Raw genomic sequence first — 16,084 nt, forward strand, 5'->3', positions numbered from 1 at the left:
CACACACACACACACACACACACACACACACACACACACACACACACACACACACACACACACACACACACACACACACACAACACCCCATAGATTCATTTTCTCACTTGTGACCTTTCCACACAAATAAATGTCTGACAGAGCATGTTGGCATGTGGATTTACTCTACAACATTTTTGGAAATGAGGCTTTTAAGTGCAAGTATTATTTATGTATTTGTTGATTTATTATCTTACCACATATAAATCTGTTCAAAGTAATAACAGTTGCGATACGCTTCCATTAAGTTGACTTCAGTTTAATGCTTCTGGACACGTAACAGAAAAAATGTGCAGAATTTTTTTTACATATTTTACAAAACTGCAAGTTTCAGTTAACTGCTTACAGGTGCAAATAAAGAACATTTAGGTACTGCAAGTACTGACCTAATGTCATAACAGAAAAAGCTGTTTAAAGTATTTTTTGGATAATATTTAATTATAATGTATATAGTAATAATAATAAATAAAACCAAACATTATATATGGATCAAAGACGTTAAGATGTCCACATCAAAAGAAATTTACAAAAGTGGTTTTATGTCCATAGAAAGCACACTGAATGTAAGCAAAGTGTCTAATTTTAAGGTTTTAAATACATTTTTGGAGAATTAAATGTTAAAATTTGGTTAAAATAATGTTACATTGTCATTCAGTGTAACACAATATTTATGTAAAAATTCAAACAACATGCTTATTCTGACTTGTACATATTAAATTATATAAAATAATAAGGGATCATATTCAATTTTATTGTGTTTTAAATGAGTAAATTAAAAGTAATTCATCTTTTAATATGGTATAAATTGATTTTTGTTGTAAATATACCTGATAAGATTGTTACATTGAATGACATTTTAGTGGGTGTCTTCTGTAAATTAGGGGAAAATGTGTGATATTTATTTTTTGCTCAGAAAGGCTAAAACAAAAATGCAATTAAATTAAACATTTTTAAAAAAAAACAAAGACATTTTAAAGCAGTATTACACATATTATTTTTATGCTTAAACCCGTATTTGTCTTTGACCCATATACATCTGAACATTTTTTTTTAAGTTGAAAAAATTACAAAATCATAGTCGAGTTGTAAAACCAACATGCAGAAAAAAGATCTAAAAAATAAAATAATAATAAAAAAAATAAAATAAAACTGAAAATGATACGAAATTATAGTAATTTTACCTTTATGCGATATGACAAGTTTAGTTCAGGTAGTGAACTAAATAAAATAAATAAATAAAGGTGAAAAAGGCTTAATACTGCTAAAATACTGCTTATTGTTGTCCAAAAAAATATTAAAAAGTTTTCTGTTTAATTTAATTGCATTTCTGTTTTTGCTTGTCTGAGCAAAAAATAAATATCATATCATGTTTCCCTAATTTACAGAAGACACCCACTAAAATGTCATTCAGTGTAACAATCTTGTCAGAAATATTTACAACAAAAACAACTTATGACATATTAAAAGACTTTTTTTTTTTTTACCTCAAATACTAATTAGTTGTAATTCTACATTTTTTAAATTGTTTATTTGTCAGTAAGATTTTTTACTAATTTAAAACACAATAAAATGTAATGTGCTCCCTTATTCTGTTAGTCAGAATAAGCATGTTGTTTGAATTTTTGCATAAATTTTGCATAAATCGCACAAATTTTGACATTTTATTCTCCAAAAACGTATTTGAAGTGTTAAAAGTAGACACTTTACATTTAATGTGCTTTCTATGGTTTTTACATCTTTGACCCATAAAACTTTTTAAAATGCTAATTATGGTACTGTCACATCTATCCCAGGTGTAATACGTTTAAATTAAACTTTCGTTTTAAAATTTTCAAAACTTTATATGAATATAACTTTTTTTTTTTATATAAAACTTTTTTATGTCTTCAACATTCTTTTAAAGGAAGACACTGCAGGCAAAAAGCACAGTTTTTTCATGCACCGGTCAAGTTTGAGCTTTTGGGCTTTTTGGTTTTTCATAAAAGTATTTTTGTCAGACTAGTGGAAAGAAAACATCCAAAAGACACTGTTAAGTGTTTCTTTTATAGCACTTTATCTATTTGTGTCAAAAGATTTCAATTACAATACATATTTTTAAAGGCTGTTTTCTCAAAATGAGTTTTTTCTCCTACACTGAGCCATAAATCTCCACTTCAGTAGCACTTACACACACCGAACTTTACATTTTTATTCCTGTCTATATCCTGAAGGTTTTTACAGAGGGATTTGTTCATATATAATTTGCTTGATTTTATACAACATTTTACTCCCCCCAAAAAATGTTAAAATACATTGTTTTCTGTACTATGGAGATACAGAAATGAGATACCCAAAATCCCCTCTGTGAAAACATTTGACTCTAATATCTCAAAAAAAAAAAAAAAAAAATTAAGCAAGAATTTTGAAACTGACTTCATCCAGTGTTTAGATTTTTGAACTAGAAATGTATGCAAATTAGCGCATATTTCATTAAATAATGCCTCGTTTGCATATTTACACCTAACATTTTAGAAAACTTGGGTAAGTAAGCTGATAACTTTTAGTTATTTTTTTTACCCTATTCACCTGCAGTGTCTCGCCTTACAGTTTTTCACAGACGCTAGGACACATTTCTCAAAACTTAGGTCACTTTTGCAAAACTCTTGACACAGTGAGCACAACAGAAGTCTATGTGGGCTAAACTGAGGATCAATTATCATTGTTTTGGCACAAAATGCATTCAATGACTACATCTCTCAAATTTCATGAATTCTTTTCTCACTCAGACACAACAACTGACAAAAATCTTTGTACGTACAGGACATTTTGCACGTGCTTACATACTGTTTTCAAAACTGTTAAACTTATGTTCAAAACAATAACATAATGCAAAACTGAACAAGACAGCAAAATTCAACAGCAATATTTTATTGAAACATATTTCAAATCTAAAAATGCAGTAGATTAGCATTACTATTGTATCTGTATCAGTGGATGGTGTGTATACAAATTCTTGTATTTTGGAATTACTTATAAAAATAAAAATAAAATATTGACGAACTCTGCATCATGTCTGATTCATTCCAGTAACATATATTGCAGTTATAAACAATATATATTGCAGTTATAAACAGAGATGTGTCCTTGTTTTACACAAGAAAACACTGTGTAATGCTACATGTTGTTAGTGTTTTTTAGCTCATTGTTTTGTGGCTGACAAAGTGTGTTTGTCGGCTGTCAACCTTTGCTAGTGTTCTGGAAGAATGAGTTTATTTGAGACCTGAATAAAGTGTTTTGGTAGTTGTAGTGCATTTTGAATGTGAAATGAACTGCTTTGCCAAGCTGAAAGTCGGTTAGGAGAATTGTGTGAAGAGTTTTGCAAAAGTGACCTAAGTATTGAGAAATGTGTAAAAAACTGTAATTGTGTAAATAGTTTATTAGTTTCTTTCAATTTCTCCTGTGCATTAGTTTCATTGTGATCAATAAAACAGCACCGAAAATATACGTTACCATAGTAGATTTTGGGATGTCACGTAACACTTAAACACACACATGCTCCCACACACTGATGTAAATGAGTTGGATTGGTGAAGGAGGGGTCGGTCGTGAGCGAGGCGGGTGGGGCGAGACACACAGAGACAGAGAGAGAACTAAGACAACAGTATCAGTTCTATTATCACATTAAAAGAGGACTAGAATGAGACACACTCCCGGCCTTGTGTCCACAGGACTGCACCTGCAGTGCCGGGGTCATTGTTAGGGGCCCCGTCCGTCCCCCCTCCTCTCTCTGGAGGGCTGCTGCTCTTTTCTCTTTCAGCCTTTCTTTTCGTCATCCCTCACTCTCCTGGTCTTTTCTGCCCCTGCGTAAACACAGCTGAGAGAGAGGCGCTCACGTGCCGCCCCACGGAGCCTTCTGCCAGAGGCCTGCTCGGGCCCTACGCACACGTGCGGCTCTGGGATTATGTTTGCACTTCTGAGAGTTTGTGTGAGTCCGTCTCTCTGTGTTTTTACATCTGAATGTGCGAGTAAATGTTAGCGCGAGTCATTGTCTCAATATCTGTCGGCTTTTTAATGCTGATGAGTTTGCTCAGTGCTGCCTGTTTGTTTGCTCTGGAGGAAAGTGTGGCAGTTTTTAACAACGCCGCTCATTGTTGGCTCATTCGTCGTTATGGCGGAGACTTTAGGGTCTAGACACACCTGCCCATTGCTTTTATTTTAGGTTTTAATGTATCATGTCTGCATGTGAATTGTGTGTGTGTTTGTTTGATTGATCTGTGCTGCCAGAAAGTCAAACAGACCTATGAAATTAGACATTGGTTTTTATATCTCACATCTCTTATCTTTTTCCTTTCACTTACTGGATGCTTCACAAAAATTACGATGATTGCCGTATTTATGCGCCATTATATTTATATGGTATTTTCCAAAAGAAAAACAAAACAAGCATGAAAACATGAAAATATCATGTTTATTTTGTATAAATCAGTATATACTGATAAGTATAGTTTGATAATTGATATTTAAATTATGATACTTGATGATGACCATTAAATTCAAAATGTATTATAAAATATTAATAATAATTTATTACTTGTGACCCTGGATCACAAAACCAGTCATAAGTAGCGCAGGTATATTCGTAGCAATAGCCAAAAATACATTGTATGGGTCAAAATTTATCTTTTATGCCAAAAATCATTAGGATATTAAGTAAATTTAAGTAAAGTTACATGAAGATATTTTGTAAATTTCTGTAAATATATCAAAAGTTAATTTTAGATTAGTGATATGCATTGCTAAGAACTTCATTTGGACAACTTTAAAGGTGCTTTTATCAATATTTAGATTTTCGCACCCTCACGTTTCAGTTTTTCAAATAGTTGGCATTTCTATACATTTAAAAAAATTCCTTTATGACTGGTTCAGGGTCACATTTTATTTTTATAATAAATGCTGAACATTTTTTATAGATATCATGAAATTGTTCACTTATTTCATCTCTTTTTATGACAATAAAATTGCAATGAAATGAAAAAAACATGATAGTGTAGGTAGGGATTATACTAATAAATATTTATTAATATTTATATATATATAAATATATATATGTATATATATATATATATATATATATATATATATATATATATATATATAGATAGATATATATATATAATTTACTCTCATGACTCATTTAGAATAAATATGAAACATTTTTATAGATATCATGAAATTATTCACTTACTTTTTATCTCTTTTTTATGACAATAAAAATGGCATGTTAAAAAAAGGATATGTTAAAAAAACATAATAGTATAGGTAGGGATTAGACAACATTTTATTTCCCAAAAAAATTAAAAATAAATAAATAAATAAATAAATAAATAAATAAATAAATAAATAAATAAATAAATAAATAAATAAATAAATAAATAAATAAATAAATAAATAAATAAATAAATACATTGTTTTCATTCTGTTCTAAGTTTTTTTTTTTTTCTGAATTATGGAGTGATAAAATGAGATACCAAAAATCCCCTTTGTAAAAACATTTAACTTTAATATGTCAAAAAAGAGCACATATTTCATTAAACAATGCCTCATTTGCATATTTAAACCTAAGATTTTAGAAAACTTGTAATAAAAAAATGTTCAATCAACTGGGTAAGTAAGGTGATGACTATTATTTTTTTTTCACCTGCAGTGTCTCACCTTAAATATTAAATATTTGTGCAGATACAGTTAAATTAATTAATTAAATTAATAAAATTCTGAAAGTAATACTCTTTCAATATAGTATTCGTCATTTCACTGTTGCTGTTATGTAATTTTAAAAAAAAATTCAGTGATTTTTCTAATTTTAATTTGATTTAATTATAAATTTCATTTATTTATTTATTTCTAAATATTATTTATTTATTTATTTATTTTGTGTGTGTGTGTGGCAGTCATTTATTCAGATAGTTCAGGACAGGTAGGGTGTGTGTTTGAGCTTTTATATGATGAATGGCGTCCCCTCGCTACCAGTGGCTGGTATTCTAACCATGCAGGGCTTTTACAGCTTTGCTGTCCTTTTATTTATTTAAAAAAAAGCCCTGCATCAGCTCCTCAGGTTAAAACAAACACACACGCCCACTCTCTTCACACACACACACACACACACACACACACACACACACCCTCCCTGCGCTCCTCTCTGGCTCCAGTACCCCGTCCAGGGGGCAATAAACTCGTTATCTCCCTCTTTCAGATCCTAATCTGAAGGCTGGCCTGCACATTGCCAGGTGACCCTGGGTGGGGGCTGCCAGGGCTCCTTAAATCCCCCGCTTTCCCCTGCTTGTCAGCACCCCTCTACCTCATTCTAGCCCTGAGCCCACCCCCTGCCTGAGGGCCGGCCCGCCGCCCCACCGCCCCGCTCCAACAGCAATTAATCCATCTATTGATCACAGGGTGCGACTCAGCAAGCTCTGAACCTGCACACCAAAGCTCTCCTGTCTCAGATATTGAACTGTTTTCTGTGATTTTTAAGTGTTTTTGTTGCACTTGGTTTTTCTGTCACCTCTCTCTCTCTCTAGAATAGCTCTTGCAGGACGCTGCGGTCATTATAACGTCATACTTGGGAGCCATTTTGCCTCGGCCCTGTCAAAAGATGGTACGATGAACCAGCCCAGGCTGTTGGTGTCTGTTATAATGAATCATCTGTCGTAATCAATCATAATGAGAATGCATGAGAAACGCCACCTGTAGCGAATCAGGTATGAGATGGTTTCCACGTCCTACTCAACTACAGTAAAGTGATAAACAATAAATAAATACGATAAAATAAGTTAATTATTAATTAAATAGGTAACTAAAAGAAAACTGTTTTCTATGTGAATGTATGTTGAAATGTAATTAGTTACGGTGACCAAAGCTGAATTTTGCACATAACATGATCCTTCAGAAATCATTGTAATATGATGATTTACTGCTTAAGAAACAATATAGATTATTATCAATGTTAAAAACAGTTGATAACATGTACATGCATTTTTCTCAGGATTCTTCAACAAATAACAAAAAATTCAATAAACAGAATTTATTTATAAAATTATTATATACAATACAATATTATTCAGTTTATTGTTGTTGTTGTTGTTATAGTATATTATTATTATTATTATTATTTTAATTAATTTTGTGTTCACAGTCCCAGCAAAGACTGTGATCTGATGACACATTGTCACAAACTAAGGAAAGTTCAATGTCTTTCTCATCTCTCCTTTAATAATATATCCCTAGAGGAATTTCATGAAAATAGTAGTGTTTATTTTATTTTATTTATTTATTTATTTATTTATTTATTTTTATTTTATTTTTATTTTATTTTATTTTATTTTATTTTATTTTATTTTATTTTATTTTATTTTATTTTATTTTATTTTATTTTATTTTATTTTATTTTATTTTATTTTATTTTATTTTATTTATTTATTTTCAGAAAGGCGTCCAAATTATTTAAACCATTGTGGGGGCAAGTTCTTAAAGACAAGCACTTGTTTTCATTTCCAGAAAATTTACATTTTCCAAATTTTACTATTGTATAAAATTAGTCATGTGGAGCTTTCAGTATGTTTTGTGTAAAATTGTGTGACTCAAAGGCTCCTGTTGCTCAACACAATATATTTAATATTTCCAGTATTTCTGTAATTATGACAACACTGACTGTATTCAAACGATATGTTAACTTTACCATGATTTATTTTGTAATTTTAGAAATGTGACCATGGACCACAAAACCAGGGTCAATAAAGGTCATGGGGTCATTTTTTTAAATTAAGATTTATACAATATATATATACAAATATAAGTTCTTAGCAATACATATTACCAATCAAAAATTAAGTTTTGATATATTTACTGTAGGAAATGTACAAATATCTTCATAGAACATGATCTTTACTTAATATTCTAATGATCTTTGGCCTAAAAGAAAAATCAATTATGTATTTTTGGCTATTGCTATGAATATCACACATTTCAAGAATCATATTTTTATCATTTAAAAAAAAAATGTAGTACATACAATTCATGCACTGTGTTGTGTGTCTTATGAACACATAAAATAGCTTTGTGTGAAGAACAGTTGAAAATGTAAGTAATTATTTAAACAGAATCTTCCCTCTGCTTAGTCTGTTCAAATTACAATATATGCATTAGCTTTGTTTCTTTTCGGGTTGTTCTGGACCCCATCTACTTTCATTGTATGGGAACATTTTTCAAAGCATCATGTTATGTGTTCTAAAATGTCACTTTAGAACTAGTAAAGAAGGAACGTTGAGTTGCTTCACTGAAAGCTTATTGTGTTACTGTATTACTGTAGTAAAAGCTCATGTGTAGTAGAGTATTATGAGACAGAGATGGACTGGGCAAATGTGATTACCTAATCTGATACAGCATTCATTCGTCAGCTCAAAAAAACATTAGTTTGAATGTCCGCTGAGGAAAGCGTTATCTTTGTCGTAACATTAATATCCTTTCATCTGTTAAGGAAGATTTTTGATGACAGCACTGCTCAGTGCATTTGTTCGCTGCATCAAGCTGTTGTTAAAACTAAAAATAACTTTTGTTTAAAAGAGCGTTTATTTTTCAATGTAAACGTTTTTACTGCTGACGGAACACACGCATCATTTCTCAATACTAAACAAAAATATGATAAAATATGGTATTAAATACTACTATTATTTATATAGAATATTATTTATTGAATATTTAATAAACAACAACAGCCATCATTAAAAAGTTGCTAGGCAATTCAGTCAAAAGTACACAGGCAGCGCTCCAATATACAGCACTAAATTAACATAAACATGATGAGGTTTTGCCAAAACTATTTGCTCTGGAACAAATAATAGATTAATGAGACCAAAGACTGTCCATTAGATTTACCCAAAACGAATTACATCTCAATTAACCACTACAAAGACATTTGAGCCAGCGGCAAATTCCAGAAGATCTGGCCACGGTGAGGAGCTCACATTCCCGAAAACATTGAAGCAAATTTTCAAATAGACATTATCTTTATTAACAAACCGCATATTTGAAGTCAAAACAAGTACATTCTCACCTAAAAATCTATAAAAACTACATTCCGTGACACAAAAACAGTGTTATTCTTAAATTATAGCCGATTTGGGCATCCGCAATGACAGCTTCTTCTATGTTCCCCTATGTCATACAGGTTAGGGACAACATGAGGTTGAGTAAATGTGACAGAATTGTCAATTTTGGGTGAACTGCGTGATCTCAATTCACACCAAGGACGATAACTGTAATTGTTGATCCTATTAGAGTAATAAGTCCACAACACTACTATAACGATAATAGTAAACAGGATGACACAATCCGTTGTTGTGGACATTGCTTCATGTAATTTTTTGGTGTGAATGGGCCTCAAAGGAACACTCCACTTTTTTTGGAAATAGGCTCATTCTCCAACTCCCCCCGAGTTAATAAGTTGATTTTTACTGTTTTGAAATCCATTCAGCCGTTCTCCTGTTCTGGCGATATCACTTTTAGCATAGCTTAGCATAGATCATTGAATCCTATTAGACCAATAGCATCGCGTTCAAAAATAACCAACGAGTTTCGATATTTGTCCTATTTAAAACTTGACTCTTCTGTAGTTATATCGTGTACTAAGACCGGTGGAAATGCAAAGCTGCGAGTTTCTAGGCTGATAAGATTAGGAACTACACTTCCATTCCGGCGTAATAGTCAAGGAAGTTTGCTGCCGTAATATGGCCGAAGCAGGCGGAGTATTATTAGAAATGAGTTCCCAGCTAGTTTAGCATTTGCACATGTGCTGCGTGGTATTACTGCTCCTGCTTCAGCCTTATTACGGCAGCAAACTTCCTTGACTATTACGCCGGAATGGGAGTGTAGTTCCTAATCTTATCAGCCTAGAAAATTGAAGCTTTGCATTTCCACCGGTCTTAGTACACGATATAACTACAGAAGAGTCAAGTTTTAAATAGGACAAATACCGAAACTCGTTGGTCATTTTTGAACGTGATGCTATTGGTCTCATAGGATTCAATGATCTATGCTAAGCTATGCTAAAAGTGATATCGCCAGAACAGGAGAACGGCTGAATGGATTTCAAAACGGTAAAAATCAACTTATTAACTCGGGGGGAGTTGGAGAATGAGCCTATTTCCAAAAAAAGTGGAGTGTTCCTTTAAATGGAGCCCAAACAATTGGTGATTTGTTACTTTAGTTTCATATGACATTACATCACCAAAATAAAGGACAAGTGACTGTGTCGCATATATGGTGTGTGTGTGTGTGTGCGTTTGCACGTGCGCATACGCCGCTCAAACCAGCGGGCCGAGCGCATGAGCAGGACAGCCTGAGCTGAGTTAATGCGTCCCACTGCATGAGAGAGCAGCGTGTCACTGGGCCGCTTTGAGCTCTGGGGGCTTTGATCTGACTCTGCGGCCTGAACCGGGGGTGTCGAGCCTGTCGAGGGAATGATGGAGCGATAGGGCTCTCTCTCCTCCTCTCGCTCCTGTCCGCTCAGGCCTGAATGCCCCTCTTCATCCTCTCTAAATGCCACATTATGGGGCATTGAAGAGTGGGATATCCTGCGCCGCGACCCTGGGGGTCGCAGGTCGAGAGGAACAGACGACGAGATGAAAGAGACTCTAATTATGCCGAAACAAAAACTACCTTGTCTCCAAACAACTATTTTTGGTGGGAAACAAGGGAATTCGAGATCAAGACATTTCTCTTCGGGCTGCGTAACACTTATCGCTGTTGGCGTCCCGTCATGGCGGTTTGTGATTGGCTGGGAGCTGCTCCTTATCTGATGGTGATTGGTTGAGGCCCACGGACACAGGAAGTGACAGCGCGGTTCCCACAGTCCCTTCCTGTGAGAACGGGAAACTATGTGGAATTGGGGAGTACTGTACACACGCCCACCAGCGTGCAGAGAACATAGAGTCTGTGTCTGCGGGTCACGAGCCGTCTGCCCCCAGCTCTGTTTGTTTCTTTGTGGTTGTGTGAGTGTCTGCGTGTTTGTCTGTGTCTCTCTGCGGAGGGTGGGGTCATGGGCGTCTGTTTGGGCTGGGCCGGGGCTCTGGGTGGAGTAATGTGGAGAAGGGTGAAGCTCGGCTCGGGACAAGGTGAGAGGGCAAGAGAGGACAACAAATACAGGAAATACTCCTAGCGTGTCCTTCATAAAAAGGTCTTGACTTAATTTTCAGTTTCAGGGAACTGTGATATTTATGGCTTAATACATTTATTAACCTTTTAAAATAAAATGATTACATTTGACATGATTATTATTATTACAATTGAATTTTAATAGGTCACTTTTGAATTAGTGTTTGCTGCTGAAACTGTATTTGTCCACCGTATACTTCAAAACCAGGGCTGTAACTAACAATGAATGCATCAAGTTGAGGGTTTAATAGCTTTAATAAAATAATATTCCATAAATGAGCAATGTTACAGTGCCTTGCAAAAGTATTCATACCCCTTCATTTTTGTCACATTTTGTTTTGTTGCAGCATTATGTTAAACTGCTTTAAATTAGTTTTTCCCCACATCAATCTACACTCCATACACCATAATAATGAAAAAGCAAAAACCAGATTTGCAAATTTTACAAATTTATTTAAAAATAAAACACTGAAATAAGTAGATTGCATAAGTATTCATACCCTTAACTCAGTACATAGTTGAAGCACCTTTACAGCCTCAAGTCTTTTTGGGTCTGATGTGACAAGCTTTGCACATCTGCATTTGTCAATTATCTGCCATTCTTTGCCTCACCTTTTCACCTCTCCATCTCTGTCAGACATTTTCTAGAGTCCTAGTTGTTCCAATCGTCTTCCATTATGGAGAATGCTTCTGTCAACCTTCAATGCAGCAGATTTGTTTCTGAACTCTTCTCTAGATCATCGCCTTAACGCAAGTCTGTCACTGAGCTCTACAGGCAGTTATCTTGACCTCAGGACTTGGTTTTTGCTCTGATATGCATTTTCAGCTGTTAGACCTTTTCTGAGAGGTGTGTGCCTGTCTAAATCAGTTTAACTCCACTCCAAGTGTAATAACATCTAGAAGCAATATGAATGCTCCTGAGCTAAATTTCGAGTGTCCCAGAAAAGGGTGTCCTAGATAGGGCTGTATATCAGCACGGCTGTGATTCGGCCACAGTGCCGCAGGTAATCATAGCATGCCGATATACAGCCATATCTCATGTCTATGAGTGTGATATTGCATTTATACAACAGTTCGACAGCACGAATGTGTAAATACATAAGAAACAACAGAGTGGCTTTAAAAAAAACTATTTTGTGCAGAACTGCTTCCTTCCTCTATAGTTTAAATCTAAGTTTTGGCAATAGAACAGCTGAGCACAAGCCTCCATTACTAATTCTAAAATGTCACTTTAGAACTAATACTGAAGGAACGTTCAGTTGTTGCATTGAAAGCTTATTGTATTAATGTAGTAGAGCTCTTCACAGAGGACCCGAGACCCGAGACCCGAGGACCCGGGACCCGACCCGGGACCCGTACGGGTTCGGGTCTATATTTTAAATGGTTAGCCGGGTCCGGGTCGGGTCCAAATCTATTACTTCGGGTCCCGGGTATGTTTAACTTGTGTGTAATACCCGAGTCGATCGGAGAACATCGCACCTTCCAGTGTCAGTTACCACTTTGCACGTGTTTTGTAACTTGCATCTTGTAAAATTATGATAAGAAAAGTGTGAGAAGGAAATAAAAAAAAGAAGAAGATTAAATAAATAAATAAAAACGCGTGTCGCGTGACCGCAGCAGCGAGAAGCAGAGCGCAGGAGGAGTTAACGTAAACGGACGGTCGGTGATCATGGATTCCTTCAGGAGTGATGTGAAATAAAAAGCCTTGCACATTTATTTATTTCACATGAGCAACAAAATATGAGATCGAAAATGAACAGTCACATTAATGTTGTCTGTGATGTTTACACTGCATTAAAATAACGCGCATGAAATGTTTCTATGGCAACCAGAGCTGGCGACTTTTACCAAAGACCAGAGCCATAGAGAAACTCTGCCAAATACTATAGAATACCTTTAAGGCCTTAAAGGGACTTTGCTTTTACTCTGCCATAGTACACATAGCATTCTTTCTTACGTTTATAATAATACGGAAGAACCATCTTGTTATATTTTATTTTTTGGTCAGGCTCGGCTCAGAGAGCACAGTGATAATAGAAAATATGGTGGAAAAAATACACTCTTTTCAGAATCAGCTATTTACACTATCAAGCTGTCTCGTGCTATACGTGCGAATTCCTCCTTTAAGTTTCATAAGATGACCACTAGGTGGAGCTCTAAACATATGTTTTGTATTGCTTTATCTTACTGAAGAAGATACTGTTATTGAAGATGCACGCAGTAAAGTTTACCGCATTCATTGTTTTGTGCCTTTTTGGAAAAAAAAAATGTTTAATTATAAATTAATAATATTAATAAATAATAAATTAACTAATAAATAAAACACTTGCGCCGAGTCTTTATTACAATCTGCAAAAGTAGGCTATCGTTATTGTAGTTCAATGGTCATTCGTCACCGACCGTGACCGCGAGTAGCCTGCCCTAAATTAAAGCTGGAATAGTGGATTAAAAAGGGTCTTTCTGTCGGCAAGAGAGAAGAACAGCCTAACATGTAAATGTACTGAAGGAGGTCTGTATGCAACGCTACTAACAGTAGTTTACGCCAAAATAGTTTTGTTTTTTTCCTTCGCAACTTATTTATAGTTAATAACAGTTTGCTGTGCAATATGTGCCGATCGGGTACAGTCGGGTCTGTGTCTTCCCAGCCGAGTTCGGGTCCAACTAGTACATTTAAGGTATATTTCGGGTCTTCACGGGTTCGGGTCCCACTTTAAAATAAAATACGGGTCCGGGTCGGTTCCGTCCAGGACATTTACGGGTCTCTTCGGGTTCGGGTACGAATTTTTGGACCCGTGAAGACCTCTATAATGTAGTAAAAGCTCACTGTATTATGTGTAGTAGAGTATTATGAGACAGAGATGGACTGGGCAAATGTGATTACCTAATCTGAGCATTCATACTTCAGCTCAAAAATCTTTAGTTTAAATGTCCGCTGAGGAAAGCGTTATCTTTGTCGTAACGTTAATATCCTTTCATCTGTTAAGGGAGATTTCTGATGACAGCACTGCTCAGTGCATTTGTTCACTGCGCCAAACTGTTGTTGAAACTAAAAATAACTTTTGTTCAAAAGAGCATTTATTTTTCAATGTAAAAGTTTTTATGACTGACTCCTATCTTGTTGCCATCTAATAGTCGAACAGTGTAACTAAAATCACCATTATGAACACACACCATTTCTCAATACTAAACAGTATTAAATACTATTATTTATATAAAACACTACTATTATTTATATCAAATATTATTTATTGAATATTTAATAAACAACAACAACAACAGCCATCATAAAAGTTGCTAGGCAATTCAGTCAAAAGTATACAGGCAGCGCTCCGATATACAGCACTGAATTTACATAAACATGATGAGGTTTTGCCAAAGCTATTTGCTCTGGAACAAATAATAGATTAATGAGACCAAAGACTCTCGATTAGATTTTCAAATAGACATTATCTTTATTAACCAACAGCATATTTGAAGTTAAAAAGTACATTCTCACCTAAAAATCTCTTAAAACGACATTACATGACACAAAAACAGTGTTCTTAAATTATAGTCAATTTGGGAGTGTGCAGAGTGATACATAACTGGAGGAGCTCTGATATCACTCTAATATCGCACTCTTATCAGCAAATCAGATTTTAGGACCAGAAAGAACTGTTGTATAAACATTATAAATATTTATTTTTGAAAAGATTTACAAGTCATGCTTTTGGCCTACATTTGTCTAATAAGCTAAATGAATGCATGTGTTTTTCTCAGGCTGATCAACATCTATGTTGAACAACTTGTTTGTCATTTGAAGAAATTAGGCATTTGTATCTCACCTACTGCTCTCACCTTGAGGATTTTAGCACAGTCATGTTAAACAAAAGCCTCACTGTCATTCCTGAGTATTTCAGAAAGAGGTAGTGAGGCAGAAAAGAGGTAGTGTGGCCGAAAAGGAAGCACATTTCATCATCTGTGCGCTCAACATCACAAGCTGACAAAGAGCCGGAGTGGTTTTTCAGTTAGAAGAGCTGGACTGTTTTCCATGAACACAGGCTAATTCTCTGTAGGGTGTCCACCTAGCGGATCTGTTTTCTCTGGAAATCAGGGGTCCATTTTTAATGGGGGTTGGTGACAGTTTTTGACACAAATAGTTCATGAATCCCATTATTAGATGGGGCTTATTTTCTTAGGAAAGAGAGAGAGTGGAATTATCTTAACTATTCTGAGAAGAATGTAGGACCCACTGGTTTATGTTTTATTGTAAATATGAGACTGAGCTGAAGAATGAATGCATCAGATACAGGTAATCACACTCGCTTAGACCATCTCTCTCTCATAATACTCTACCTAACACAGTAAGCTTTTAATACAGTAATACAATAAGCTTTCAATTAAGCAACTCAATGTTCCTTCATTACTAAAGTGAGGTTTCTGAATTAGTAATAGAGGTTTGGGTTTAGCTGTTAAATTGTCAAACTGTGATCTGAATCCATAGCAGATGAAAGTAGTTCTGCATACAAAATGTTTTTAAGACACTCCGTGATTGTTTCTTTATTTACACATTTGCGCCGTCAAACTGTTGTATAAAGGCAGTATTACACTTCTACCCATGTGACGTCGCTGTACATAAGCATGACTGTGATAACTTACAGCCTTGTTGAAATAGAGCTATATCGCGCTATGAAAATCTTTGGAAAGATATCTTTGAAAAGATATCTGATATCATGTGTCACAGCATTTCATTTTAGTGGCTGTCAGTGGAAAAACAAGCTTTCAAGTCAGCTCCAGAATGGTGACTTCATAATATCTAACTATGAGACTAACTGGCCCATGCTAACTAGTTAAACCCTCACCATTTTGTTAAATTGTGTCT

This window comes from Garra rufa, chromosome 20 (genome assembly GCF_049309525.1).
Source record: "Garra rufa chromosome 20, GarRuf1.0, whole genome shotgun sequence".
Lineage (NCBI taxonomy): Eukaryota > Metazoa > Chordata > Actinopteri > Cypriniformes > Cyprinidae > Garra > Garra rufa.